The following is a 14,283-nucleotide window of genomic DNA, read 5'->3' as shown; positions in this document are numbered from 1 at the left end:
TTGCCAGCATTGCACTGTTAATTTACAGCGGGATGCTGTTATTAGGAAAAACAGCATGATACTGTTTTGTTACCTACAGCAGTCAACTGTTATTTTAACAGCATGGTACTGTTTGTGTTATCTATAGAATACAGCTGTTATTTAATAGCATGATACTGTTTTTGTTATCTACAGCATAAAACTGTTATTTCGCATCATATACCTGTTCATTTACAGTCACAACTTCATTATTTTTTAATTTAAATGCTATTATACCCTGCATTTAAAATTTGTCAAAGTGGATAACATAAAACAAAAAAGGCCAGGTTATGCATTTTTTATTCTTTATTCTATTCAACTCCAGATTGACTCTTATGCTATGTTTGTTATGCCATAAAACAGGCAGAAATACAAGCAGATATATTTTAATATTCAGTGCATAAACTGTGGTGCAACAAAAAGGCACCAATAACATACTAAAATACAAAAACGACAAAAAAATCTAACAAACAAAGAACAACATTGAGATGCCTTATCTTTACTTAAAATACAAATGTAGTTTAAAATTTAGATTTCAAAAAACACAAAAGTTTCACAACTGTAAAAACACCACATTTTTAAAAGAATTCAATAAAACCTTAATTCACTAATTCTTTAACAGACACCAGCCCAATTTTAAATATGAAAACATGGTCTATAATATACAAACCAGTATAAAAAACACCACCCCACCAGTGGTTGCCTGAATGCAAAATATGTGTTCGGGGTGTAATGTGAATTATATGCATCGCACATCATGTCAAAATACATGCCTGCCACAAATGCTTTGAATATGATAAAGAATAAAAGAGACATTCACATGATACTCGCAAGACACTCATTTAACACTAAACTCTGTTTATACATGAGATTATCTGGCAAAAGCGAGCATTTTATCATAATCCCCTTCAAAGTGTCTGGAGCAGGCACGTATTTTGAAATGACACGCGATGCACAGGTTCACATGACGCGCCGAACACACACTTTGAAATGAGGAGCCACACACGACAATGTTTTGGCTTTGCATTCGTGCCCACTCAGAGAAGTCACCTGCCATCACTGCAGGCTGCAGCCCACCATATTTTAAAAAAATTGGTGGGAAGTGTCAGCTACATTTTAAATGAAGTACCACTCAAAGTCCATAAGTCTTTTTAAAAGATTTGATAGTTTGAGACTGACTGTTGATGGTCTTCTTTTGCAGTTTTCTTGTTTTAGAGGTCACTTTTCCCTTTGCAGCCTTGGTTCCCTTTTCTGGTTTGATTTTAATGAAGCGTCTGGAAAATAAAAATTGAATATTTTCAGTGAACAATGATTAAAAACTCTGACTTAGATTATCAAACTTTCAGTAAAACTTTACAAAAATGTGTCATTAAATAACATAAGTTAACTATTTTAGTGAACATGAATTTACAATAAACAATCCTTACCAAAATTGCCTCCTCAAAAATTACAAATTCAACCTTTAAAGACAGTCACAAGTTAAAATTAAGTTAAGTTAATGCTATCATTATTTTATGTGGAACCATTCCTTTTAGGTCAGCGTACTAATATTACCATATTAATGAAACAAAAAATGAAAAATAACTTGTTACCTTTGAAGGACTTCCAGTGTGGATGCTGCTTTCACTTTTTGCAAGTTGAGATGTAATACACAATGCAGAAAGTCCAGTGAGACACGTTGGCTGAACACCCTTGCAGATTCTTTTGGCTTTCAGGCTGATCATCCATTGTTTAATCCATTGTCCCGAGTATCACCTGGACCAAATGAATGTATAATTAATGTATAATCCTTAATATCTGGAGAGCTAAGTGTAGAAAAGGCAGTGAGAAGAATATGCAAGCACTGGCAGTTTGTCACACATTAAACATGTTTAAAATACGGTGGCCTCCAGAATGAGGCACATAAAGCTTGATGTTCTCCTGATAGTAAAAGGCACAGCAAGAAGATATCTGGTTCGAGCCCCAGCTAGGTCAGGTGGCCTTTCTGTGTGAAGTTTGCATGTTCTCCCTGTGTCAGCATGGGTTTACTCTGGGTACTCACAGATGCCAAATTGTCTCTACCCCAACCAGTGTCTGGATTGACTTGTGTAAATAAAAACTTGTATATGGATTAACCAGTTCTCGCCATGAATATAGCCAAAGATGCTGGAATGGTATAAAGAATAAGAAAGAAAGAAAGATAGTAAAAGGTTGTGTCAGCCCGGAGTGGCCTTGTTTAGTGAAAAATGTCAAATTTCATATATTTACCAAACAGGATCAAACGAGGTGTCACAAGTTACTAGTCTCCTCAAAGTCAGCAGGAGTGGCACACATCTATTAGCAAAGATAACAATTTATGATAATTAACATCTGCAAAAAGACTTCATATTTTACAGAGGCATTATACAGATTTTACTCACAACATGAATGGTTATACAAAATGATACTCTCTCATCTTTTACTCACCTTAATAATATATGTAATATTTGTTTGTCTATACAATGCAGGGAATAGGGACCAAAATAGCACCAAAATAACCCTACATGGAGGATAAAAGTAATTCAGATGAGTCAAGTAGTAATCTTTTGATGCGATTCAATTGGTTTTGCCATTGACAAAACTGTAACACTTTTTAAATGTACATCAGTTTCTAACCATAATCATGAATTCAAGTTTGACTGCACTTTCTTGTACTTGATGCATGATGACCTATCAAGTTTGAAATCATGTTTGCAACAGAGACTTCTAGATGCACAGTGAATGAAATGAGTTACATTTGGTTTTCACCAAGAACCATTTGGACTGCTTGAGTCTTATGTATTAGGGTGCCTTTGTTTAATTTTTTGTGTAATCAGACTATAATAACGAATTCATATACCCCACTTACCATAACCTACATGAAGCCGGGATACATGTCCATTTTATAAACTTAATGTGTCTTACCACCGATAAAAGCGTGCCACATACAACAGGATGTTTCAACCAACTAACCAGCATAATGAATTTACAACAGATCTTTTTAGTGTTATTTGTAGATATACTTAACAATGGATTTTAAAAGGATTTTAAGATAATACAAATAACAGACGTGTTATACGCTTGTGTTATTTGCAGATAACACAAGCGTATCCTTTACTTGCATAGACAGAATGCACACATAAAAAATGTAAAGACACAAAACCAATCATTGATTTTGATCATTCCTCATTCATCTTTTACACAGATTTTAGTAAAATTAACATGTTGGAAATAACTTTGGTGAATTCTTACCTGTGATCTGATGTGAGTCTAACTGATGTGAGTCTAACTGATGTGATGGTAGAATACCCGCTTTGCCTGATTAAAATAGGAAATGGAATCTGATTTTGTTGTTTTAAAGCTTCACTGGATAAAATGCAATATTCAAAAGTAATATATAATTTTAAAATAGCATAAGCATCGATAAAGTTGCAGACCTACCTCATGCAGACAATCCAAAATGGCGTGCACAACGAAAAATATGCTATAATACTGTTAAATAACAGTGACATTCTGTTGTTGCTCGACAACCGACCTGAAGTGAGCAAGTCTACCCACAATGCACTGTAAAAATCAGCAACTTACTGTTATTACACGAAAACAGCATTTTGCTGTTGAATTTTCATGTAAATTTACAGAAATTTTTTACAGTGTAGGGTTTTTTGGGGGGGGTGCACTGAGGTTTGGTTTACAGGTCACTTCTGTGGTTTCTTCCAGCTTGGGGTTAGAAAGAACCAATAAATATAATAACCAAATATTTTTCTTTGAACGTAAAGCAGTGTAATTGTGTCCACATTAATGGACATCCATGTCTTATAGGAGGTTCAGTCAAAGTTGAAGTCTTACTTTTTGGATGCTGTTTTATGTTATCTGTCTTGTAATATTGTAATTATCCAGTTTATGCTTTTACTGTACAGCAGAATAGTCATCAGTTGTTTTAAATAAAGTTGATGCTTTATAAATAAAATGACATTGATATTGTCAAATGAGAAGGTATTAAAACAGGATTGATAGTGTCAGACTTTTAATGCTGTGTCCAGCTTTTGTTAGTACATCTTTTTCATTTAATAAATTGGCTGTATATTTTTAAGGTTATAAATCTAAGGATTTAGTAGAAACTTAAATCCAAACCAATTTACAAAAAGGTTTTTACATAAATAGCTATACAATATCTGCCCACTAGATGTCAGTATTTTTCTATCTTAACAAATGATGGTCTGATCATCTCATGAGTGAATGAAATCAAAGTGTTGTGAGAGTTATTCACAAGACTTCTTTGTGCGATTTCTCAAATCTCTCTTTCGATACTATGATGTCTTTGACTAGTCTTCAATAGTACGTCTATATTTTGTGTACCCAAAAGTTTAAGTTCAAAAAAGTTTTTCTCTGTGGACAGCATAACATTCTGGTCTAACATGCAAGACTTGCTTATTAGTGAGCGAATAACACCTAATAACACTCTCCGTCATGTTCATGAAACGTGTCATGTCATGATTATGAAGATATCATAAAATATATTTAATGTTGTGGGGGAAAGCATGATACTCTGCTAAAAAATGTATTGAAGTAAAAGAAAAAAAAGAAAAACCTAATAAAGTATGATACTTGAAAAATGTATTTTAATAAAATAAAAATATTTGAGTACTTTACACCTTTGAATATTAAAACAATTGTCTCTTTATCTTCCCCCCACACACATATAAATAACTATATAATATCTGCCCCCTAGATGTCAGTGTTTTTCTGTCTCAACAAACGACAGTCTGGTCAACTAAAGAGCCACCAGAACCGACAGGCGGATGACATCAAAGTACCGCGAGAGCTATTCAAAAGCATAAGGTGCGCGTGATTTCCCGAATTGCTCTCGCGGTACTTTGATGTCATCCGCATATTTTGTGTAGCCTACACATAAGATCAGGTTCTCAAAACTTTTTTCTGTGAACATTTTGACCTAACATTCAAGTTGTATCCATTTCTGATGAAAGGTGGACTTTTTTAAATTTAACTGATTATTTCAACTACTAAATAAAGGCTGTAGTTCTGTATTTTGTCCACTAGATGGAAGACTGGAAAATAACAGGATAAGAAAAGTCTAATATTGCTTCAGGTGTTTAAATGCATGGAAAATAATGAATCAAACCATAATTCACTCACAATGTCTTCTGAGTTTTATATTAACTTGTATAATTTGTATTCTTTGTTTTTACAGTATGTAGACAACATAAATAGTGCATATTTTTGTAGGTAATCTGATATCAAATTTAATGCATACAAATAAGATATGGCAAGCACTGAATTTGCAATTCAGTTCTGAACATCCTAAACATGTGTGTCTTTATTTCTGCATTAGGGTCACTTGGTCAGAAATGAAACAACACCTTTAAATTCATTTCACTTAAGAAACATGCTTGTTCAAAACCTTTTCCATTTATGCATTTGGCAGACACTTTTATTTAAAGCGACTTACAATGCATTCAACCTATATCTTTTCATCAATATGTGTGTTCCCTGGAAATTAAACCCACAACCCTTTGAGCTCCTAACACAATGCTTTACCAACTCAAATAGCAACATGTTAAAACATGCTGTGCAGTGATTACAGTGTTTTACTTTCATGCATTGGGCCACTCGTGTGTTTTATGTAATGATATATTAGTTTCCATATATTTTTGATATATAGCAGAAAAAAATAGTCTATTTTTCAAACAGAGGTGTTTTCATCAAGAGGTTTTTCATATACTGAGATCAGGCCTTCAAAAACCTCCTCCAGCACAATGACTCTCCATTGTTCCCATCAACCTGTCTGAGCTTGAAAAACCTGTTTATGGAAAAAGACTGATAACACACCTTCACATGCCATATCACACAGTATCTGCTCACTGTTTCTGTCAACACCGCCTTTCTCCACAAGCTGCTACTGTGAAAACAGCCCTTAAACCATAACAGAGATCATTAATGATTTGTCATGTGTTTGGGTGCTAAACTACACACTGTAGTATGAACACTAATATTTTGAGAAATATATGTTTCCATTTTTATTCCCTTTAAAGTCTTGCCTTTTTTATCTGGCAAGGATTTTTTTCCCACAGTAAAGCTAGTTTCATAATGACATCATCCTCCAGGATGTGACATCATATTTGATAGACAAACATCAGGACGTATTTGATTTTTATGATAAGATGTTTGTGGCATTAGTTTGCTTGTCTGTTCAACAAAATTAAAAATATGCATGATAATATTAAATCACATAAAACGAAAACTTATCAAATTTCTGACACTTGAGTATATTGTGATTGTGAAACTTACGTTCATTGTAGCTTAAGCTTATATATTTATCTATTTAAACTGGCTAATGACTGGTCTTGTTTATTCATTTACATGTGATGTGGATTAGGTCATTGACTCTAAAGTTGACAAAACACCCGAACACTGTGTATTAGCACAACATTTCGGTTGACTGTAATAAAGATGAAGAAATCTTGGGCGTGGTGGGATTGAACTCTGCCTTTAAGAACTTGAAAGCATTCGTGTTGTCTCAGTAGTGCTGAAGTGATGTGTAACCTACAAAGGTTCATCAACAAAGGTTATATAGTGTCAGCAAATGCTTTAAATGAATACACTGTGTTACTGGAATGATAATAAATTAATTACAACACATGCACCACACCTGTATATATTGCATGACTTAAAGGGATAGTTCACCCCAGAATGAATATTCTGTCCTTATTTACTCATCCTCATGATGTTACAAACCTGTATAAATGTATTTGTTCTGTTGAACACAAATGAAGATATTTTAAGGAACGTTTGTAAACAAACCGATCAGAAGCTCCATTGACTTCCATAGTAGGAAAAGAACACTACAATGTAAAAAAAAAATTTGTTGCACTAACATTTTTAAGTTTAATCGACATGAATTTAAAATTTATTTTAATGTTAGCTATTATAAAAAAGTTAATGTTATTTTAACTTTATTTTTATAATTTATAGCAACTAAAAAATTTAAGCACAACAAGGAATATTTGTATGGGCTTCTGAATCGGTTTGGTTAAAAACATTGCTCAAAAAATATCTTCCTTTGTGTTAATTAGAACAAAGATATTTATACAGGTTTGTAACAACATGAGAGTGAGAAAATTATTTTGATCAGAATTTTCATTTTTGTGTGAACTTTCCCTTTTATCAATATTCAATTATGTAAAAAATTATGGGGGTCCCCTAGCTCCCCCATCATTATAGGGTTGTCGTGATTTCACAAAGTAAGATTTTTTTGTTAATTATTTGTTTTACCACTCAAATTAGTGTAAAATAATAGTTGGTAAAATACTATGTAAAAGCCCCTAACCCAATCCTACATCTTACATTCTCTCAAATTCTTCAGAAAACATCTTGAGGCGCACTTGAGAGTTTACATTTATTTGAGGCAGAAATCTTTTGGATTAGTTTATTGCGAAATTGGGACAAATGGACCGTGTCACTTTGTGGCAGCAGCACAAAATTTTTAAATGTATGTAGTATTTTAATTTTGTTAAAACTAGGGGACCCCCCAATTTATATTTGGGTGCTTTATAGGGGGTCCCTTAATAATTAAAGGAGGTTCAGGACCACCCCAGACACCCCCCCCCCTCAATACGAACACTGCCTTTAAAGGGATAGTTCACCCAAAAATGAATATTTTGTCATCATTTACTTTTGTCATCAAAATCTGTATGAATTTCTTTTTTCTGATGAAGACAAAAGAAGATAGAAATACATTAGGAATAAAAAATATGATGGAAGTTACCGTCAACTGTGTGCTTACCATCATTTATCAAAATATTCTGTTCATCATTTATCACAATACTTCCAAAATATTTTATTCCTACTATGGAAGTCAATTGTCACTATCTGCTGTGTGTTTACCATCATTTCTCAAAATATCTTCTGTGTTCAACAGAAAAAAGAAATTCATACAGGTTTGTAACAACATGAGTGTGAGAAAATGATTTTGATCAGAAGAACTATCCATTTAATCATTGTTCAAATCATGTCAAAGATTATGGGGGTCCCCTAGCTAAGCCCCCCTCTTCATTATTGTTGTGATTATTTGTTTTACCATTCAAATTAGTGTAAAATAGTAGTTGGAGAATTTTTTTAAAAGCCCATAACCCAATCCTTAATCTTACATTCTCTCAAATTCTCCAGAAAACATCTCGAGGCGCACTTGAGAGTTTATATTTATTTGAGGCAGAAATATTTGGGGTTTGTTTATTGTGAAATTGGAACAAATGGACAGTGTCACTTTGTGGCAGTGCAGCACAAGAATTTTAAGCTTATGTAGTATTTTAATTTTGATTAAAAACAGGGACCCCACAATTTATATTTCTGTGCTTTATATGGGGTCCCTTAATAATTATAGGAGGTCCGGGACCACCCCAGCCCCCCTCAATTCGAACACTGCCTTTAAAGGGATAGTTCAATTTAAAAATTAAAGTTCTGTCATCATTTACTCATCCTCATGTTGTTGTAAACCTGTATGAATTTCTTTTTTCTGTTGAACACAAAAGAAGATAGAAATACAGTAGGAATAAAAAAAAATATGATGGAATTTAATGTGTACCGTCAACTGTGTGCTTACCATCATTTATCAAAATATTTTCTTCATCATTTATCACAATACTTCCAAAATATTTTATTCCTACTATGGAAGTCAATCGTCACTGTCTGCTGTGTGTTTACCATCATTTTTCAAAATATGATCTTTTGTGTTCATCAGAAAAAAGAAATTCATACAGGTTTAGAACAACATGAAGGTGAGCAAATGATGACAGAATTTTCATTTTAAAGTGAACTATCCCTTTAATGTCTCTTACTATATCCTTCCTTTTTAAAGTGTTTTAATTTTATTAATGTGTTAGGATAGGAATTTTAGGATAATTGTCATTTTTTTTAAGACATATAATAAAATATATAAAGTCCAGCCTGATCTCACAAATTTCCATGGGATAGTCACAAATTTTTGCTCATTTTTCTGTGGTATTCTCACGGATCTCCGTATTTTTCCGTGGCCCTGCTACGGACTGTCTTTTTCCGTGGCATTCTCACGGATTGGTTACTCAACTATTTTGTCCTATTTTCTTACCATTTTCACTTTGGTTTAGGGTTAGATTTACATGAAATTACATCTCTACCCAAACCCAACTCTAACCCCAATGCCAGGCGACAATTGTTTAATGTTTAGAAAATATAAAAGAATAAATCAGAAAAAAATAGTATAAACCAATAGTTAAAGTGACATACTAACTCAAACACCACATCTAACCCTAAACCAAAGCGAAAATGGTTTGAAAATGGGAAAAGCAGTTGAGTAACCAATCCGTGAGAATGCCACGGAAAACGACATTCTGTAGCTGGGCCACAGAAAAATGCGGAGATCCGTGAGAATGCCACGGAAAAATTTGCAAAAAATTCTGTGTCTATCCCACGGAACTTTCTGAGATCATGTTGATAAAGTCATACACTGTAAAACGTGAAAAGTTGGATCAACTTACGGTACATAATTACTTAAATTGGTAACACCTAAAAAAAATAAGTTTAATCAACTTAAATATTTCACTTAAAGTATTTTTCACTTAAACATATAAGTTAAAAAAAAATTAGGTACCAATTATACATTTTTTTTAAGTTGATCCAACTTTTCACTTTTTACAGTGTATATAAAATGACATCTAAAAAGATCTTTTAAAGTTTGTTAGTTTTACATTTGTTGTGTATCACTATTGTGAAAGAACATGTGGGTGTGTGTAAGCAATATGCATAACAAACACACTTGAAACTCGACAAGACATCTCAAGAATAATCAACACTGATTTCAAAACAAAAACTGATGACCTGTCTAACAGTTGACGTCATGAATTCTGAAGAACTGCCGTCTATATAAGTGTATGTAGAGTTTTTGCCTGCAAGCTTGACTCGTGACATCATCACATCCATTTCCAGTAAACCTGGAGTCTAATGCTTAATCTGAACTTTTCTGCAACTTCCTTATTTGCAAATAGCTCTGTCAGTCAGACCCTTCAGTGGAGATCCGTTCCCGAACAGACCAGTATTGACTCAGGGGGAGGGTCTTTCATTTAAAGAGGTATTAGGGAGTCAACTACATGCCTCCAGCTATGGGCTTGTTGTGGCCCAGCAGGAGATGGGAGGAGATGCGTTTCTAGCTAACAAAAGCCCGGGCGCAACACAAGACCGGTCTTGTCCTTTGGCTGTGAAACTTATCAGACAACACAGCGTTGCAGCTGCAGCTTCCCAAATCCGAGTCTACGAACACGACACCATGAGCAAATCTGATACCGAAAGTTCTGCATGCATAAACATTTCATGCAGCTTAAAAGCCTTTTGGAGATAATGGTGGGCTTTTAAGGCTGCTGGACGTGACTGGTCAAACTGAGTCAGAGTCCATATTGACAAAGTTTATTAATGCTCATACCCCATTACCAAATAAGCAACATGTTGTGCATTACACTGGGTAAAAGCTTTCGTAATAGCACGCGACTGCGTTCATAATTATTGGTACAGGAAATATTGATTCGACCGAAGCAGTCTGAGTATTGAAGCTGAGCACTTTGAAGTGGATGAGTGGCTTTTGCTAGCATAATGCAGAACTGGTTTCTCCAAGCGGAGATAAGAAACCATCCCCCATTTTTTTTACAACGCATCGCCCAGAGCTTTAAACAATTACCAAACAACTCTGAACCTGTTTGCTAAAACCACAGAAATCACAGCATCATTCATCGTAAAAAAAAAAAACATATCAGTTCTTTCATTTTAAGAAATAAAATGGCCGTTACAGTCACAGTATCTATGCACTGACAACGGTTAAACTGATTTTACTTGTAAATTGCATGGTTGAAAGTGCATGAATAACATCTAGAAGGTTGTGAAATGTTTGATCTTTCTAACAGAGCGCAGAAGAGACAGGAAAAGCATTCGAACAGATCTGTCTTTTTGAACAACAACAGCTCAAATTAATGATTAACTCAAACCTCCATTACTGACCTTGTGCACTTGGGTGTGTACTGCATTAAACTGCATGATTTCACACACTAGATCCTGTTTTATATACACTTGACTTAGTCACTTCAACAAATATAAAGATTTAGCTTTAAAATAAAGTACGATTTGACATACAGTAGTCCAAAATCGTTCATGCATTTTCCGCATAACTTCGATTAAAGGTTACTTTGAAGTTGAAAAATGAATTACGCAGTGTCATGCCTCCCATATGCTTTAATGAAGGCATGCATTTCAACTGGCATCACATAGAAATGCAACAGATATTTAATTATCTATAACGTTTTGTTAATTTTCGGATTAAAGATGCATAGCTTTTATGTCTTAAGTTGCTGTTTAATTTTCAAGATTAGTAGATGTGTTTGCATGTTAACAAATGTATATCAAGTCTGACAAGTCGAGGCAGGCATCTATCTATCTATATACAGACTCAATAGCAGGGTTAGACGCTGAGATGGCATAACTGGCAGTGATAAGAGGCACACGTATTAAAAACATCTTGGAGTTATACACATTGAGAAGAGAAGGTCAGTCAGTCTGGGAATGGTATGCAGGCCTTGGTCCCATTTTGCTCGAGTATAAAATGTTTTCTCTAGCAATATTTGTCCTCTGGGGGTTTATCTACACTCTCAGATAAGCCGAATCCAAACAAATGATTAACTAAATGGTTTTTGCCTTCTTTCCTGGGTGGCTGGATCCACTCCAGGCCTCTCTATATTTTACACAAAACTTTTTAATTTGCACTGCATGTAAAAAATGTAGTTTTTACTCAACAATAAACTTTTGCCAAATGACCTTTGCACATGCAACTTTGTTTTTCGGAGTGGAGAACAACTATGTGGCTAATACATTAACATTGTGGCCAAAAAGGTGTATACAACGTTTAAAGTTATTGAGATGAACCAAAGTTTATTAGACAGACTTCACATTGTATAGGGTATAGAAATGAAGCACTTGTATCCTGATAAACGTTAAATAATGTCTTGAAGAATCGCGTGACAGCTATTGAGCAAACATGTCTGGAGAAAAATCGCATGATCGGTCCCTTTGCAAGAACGTCTGTATACGGACATATAAATAATCATGCTTAGACAGTTGTGTGGTGCAAACGGGGAAGGGGAGATTGGAACAGGGAAGTCTGGTCGAACTTCATGAACAAGACTGATCAGCCCACGTCGAGCTTTTGTGCATAGCCAAGGGAAATGTCACAACTTAATCTCAACTTAGTAAATAAGACAAATGAACGGTAACATTGCTTCATTAATAATACGAGGATAACAATAAAGAATATACAAGGTTCTATGAAACGATATAAAATATATAAATGTGGGGTGTGGGAGAACAACATTTAAATTCTAACCGGTATTAAAGATGCTCTGTGTAGATTATAGCGGCATCTAGCAGCAAGACTGTGAATTGCAACCAACGGCTCTGTCCCCGCTCACCCCTCCCTTTCAAAATGCATAGAGAAGCTACCACAGGATGTGAATTAGTATCACCCTATCCATCCCATTCTCATGAAATGCGTACAAATAGCGCGCAGTGTGATTATCGTGCAATGCATACGCCAAATTTCGCTTTTGCATGCATATAATTTCGCAGTCCTTCCCGTTCACTTATATTGCGCATCTTTTTGCATTTTATTTATTGGTTTCTCATATGTTTTCTGTTTATTAAACCATTGTCGCTTAGGTTAGATTTGGGTTTTGCTTTAGGATGTCATTTAAAATATAGGTTTCTCCATGTTTTGACTATTTTTAAACCATTGGGGTTAGAATTGGGGTTTGGGTTAGGATCTCATTTTATGTTACAAAAACTTGCTTTAACCCCGAACCCAAGCAATAATGGTATAAAAAAAACTGAAAACAAATAAGAAACCAATACGAAACGAAAAAATGCGCAATATAAGTGAACGGGAAGGACTGGCAACAGTGGAATTTGGCGTATGTATTGCAGGATAATCAAACTGCGTGCTATTTGTACGCATGTCATGAGAATGGGCTTCCCAAATCATAGTATGTTAAAATGAGTATCCGTAAAGTTCTCGGATGGTCTACTGTTGCATATACCATATATAGGTGAAAATTCAAAGTGTAGATCCATGGACACTCAAACTGATACTACCACAACTCACCGCAAACGGGTGGAGTTTAGTTGCGCTACACAAAATTAACAAATTAAATAAATGATGCATCACTGAATCAATAAAAGAAATCTTTTGTAAAACTATTTTTACAGCGTCTTTTTTCTAATCTCTTTTCTAGACTGTGTTGCAGAGTCATGCAACGTTGGGTCATGAGAAAAATAATTCTGGAACTACAAAGACAAAAATTAGGAAGACACTTTAAAGCCAACTGGAAGCAAAAGACCGATAATAGCAGATAACAACTGAATTTCCCCAAAGATGAGGAACACAATGTATTCTTTTGTAAGAGTTCTGGTAAAGGTCAACTGAATAACATTCATATTTGGGAGCTTTGAATAAAGCATTAAATGCCCACAGTCTGTTTACTGGCCTAACTAACTTTCAAACGATCATGAACATTCATAAAATAAATTTAAGTAAAAGACGTTTGTGGGAAAGATTTGGTTTTTAATTGTGCATACAAAAAATTTGAATTTTAGTGTTTCATTCACATATTTTTCAAACTGGGCATCTGTATGTACTTTATTCAAGGTTTGCATGAATGATCTTGTCTGACAGTAACATAATGAGATATACTTTCTCCTGACAAACAATGATAACAAAGAGGTCAATATATTATTTAAAACCAACAAAAAAGCCAAAATAAAAGATACACGAATTAAAAAACTCCCTCTGTGAAAATAAGGCCTTCATTTGAAACAAAACACCAATGGTATTTTGTCAGTGTTGTTGGAATCACACTGAAAACTCATGATCTGTCTCGGCGTGTGAACGGTAAAGCTGAACCCTTTCTTCTGTAGCCCGAGGCATCTCAAGCTGAATAGGAGTGTTGATGGCAATGTTATTTTATGTTACACAATAGACCAATTTAGAGTAGACGTCACAGTTACGTCACTGCAAGCTGCGCGCGCAATGCGGTTGCAGAAAAACAGTGGAAATGAATTAGACACGAGTGAAAAGAGCAAGATAACTCACTAGAAAATGTCCGGTTGTGCTGTTAAGTGTCAGAATAAGAATGCCAAAAAAGATGGCTTTCATTTTTATAGAATACCATCGTCGAAGAAATCATT

The 14,283-nt window shown here is 34.6% G+C and overlaps 1 long non-coding RNA gene across 1 annotated transcript; it reads right to left on the bottom strand.

Annotated features, from left to right (window-relative positions):
- Window positions 1-319: 319 nt before the first annotated feature.
- Window positions 320-2,142, bottom strand: LOC135743871 (uncharacterized). Its single transcript, XR_010530601.2, has 3 exons — window positions 2,060-2,142; window positions 1,611-1,773; window positions 320-1,292 (listed from the first exon to the last, which is right to left on the bottom strand). It is a non-coding gene; the product is annotated as an uncharacterized lncRNA (long non-coding RNA).
- Between the last annotated feature and the right edge of the window lie 12,141 nt (window positions 2,143-14,283).

Source organism: Paramisgurnus dabryanus, chromosome 2 (genome assembly GCF_030506205.2).
Source record: "Paramisgurnus dabryanus chromosome 2, PD_genome_1.1, whole genome shotgun sequence".
Classification (NCBI taxonomy): Eukaryota; Metazoa; Chordata; class Actinopteri; order Cypriniformes; family Cobitidae; genus Paramisgurnus; species Paramisgurnus dabryanus.
Note: the sequence above shows the minus strand (reverse complement) of the source record. Positions and strands in the feature narration are given on the sequence as shown.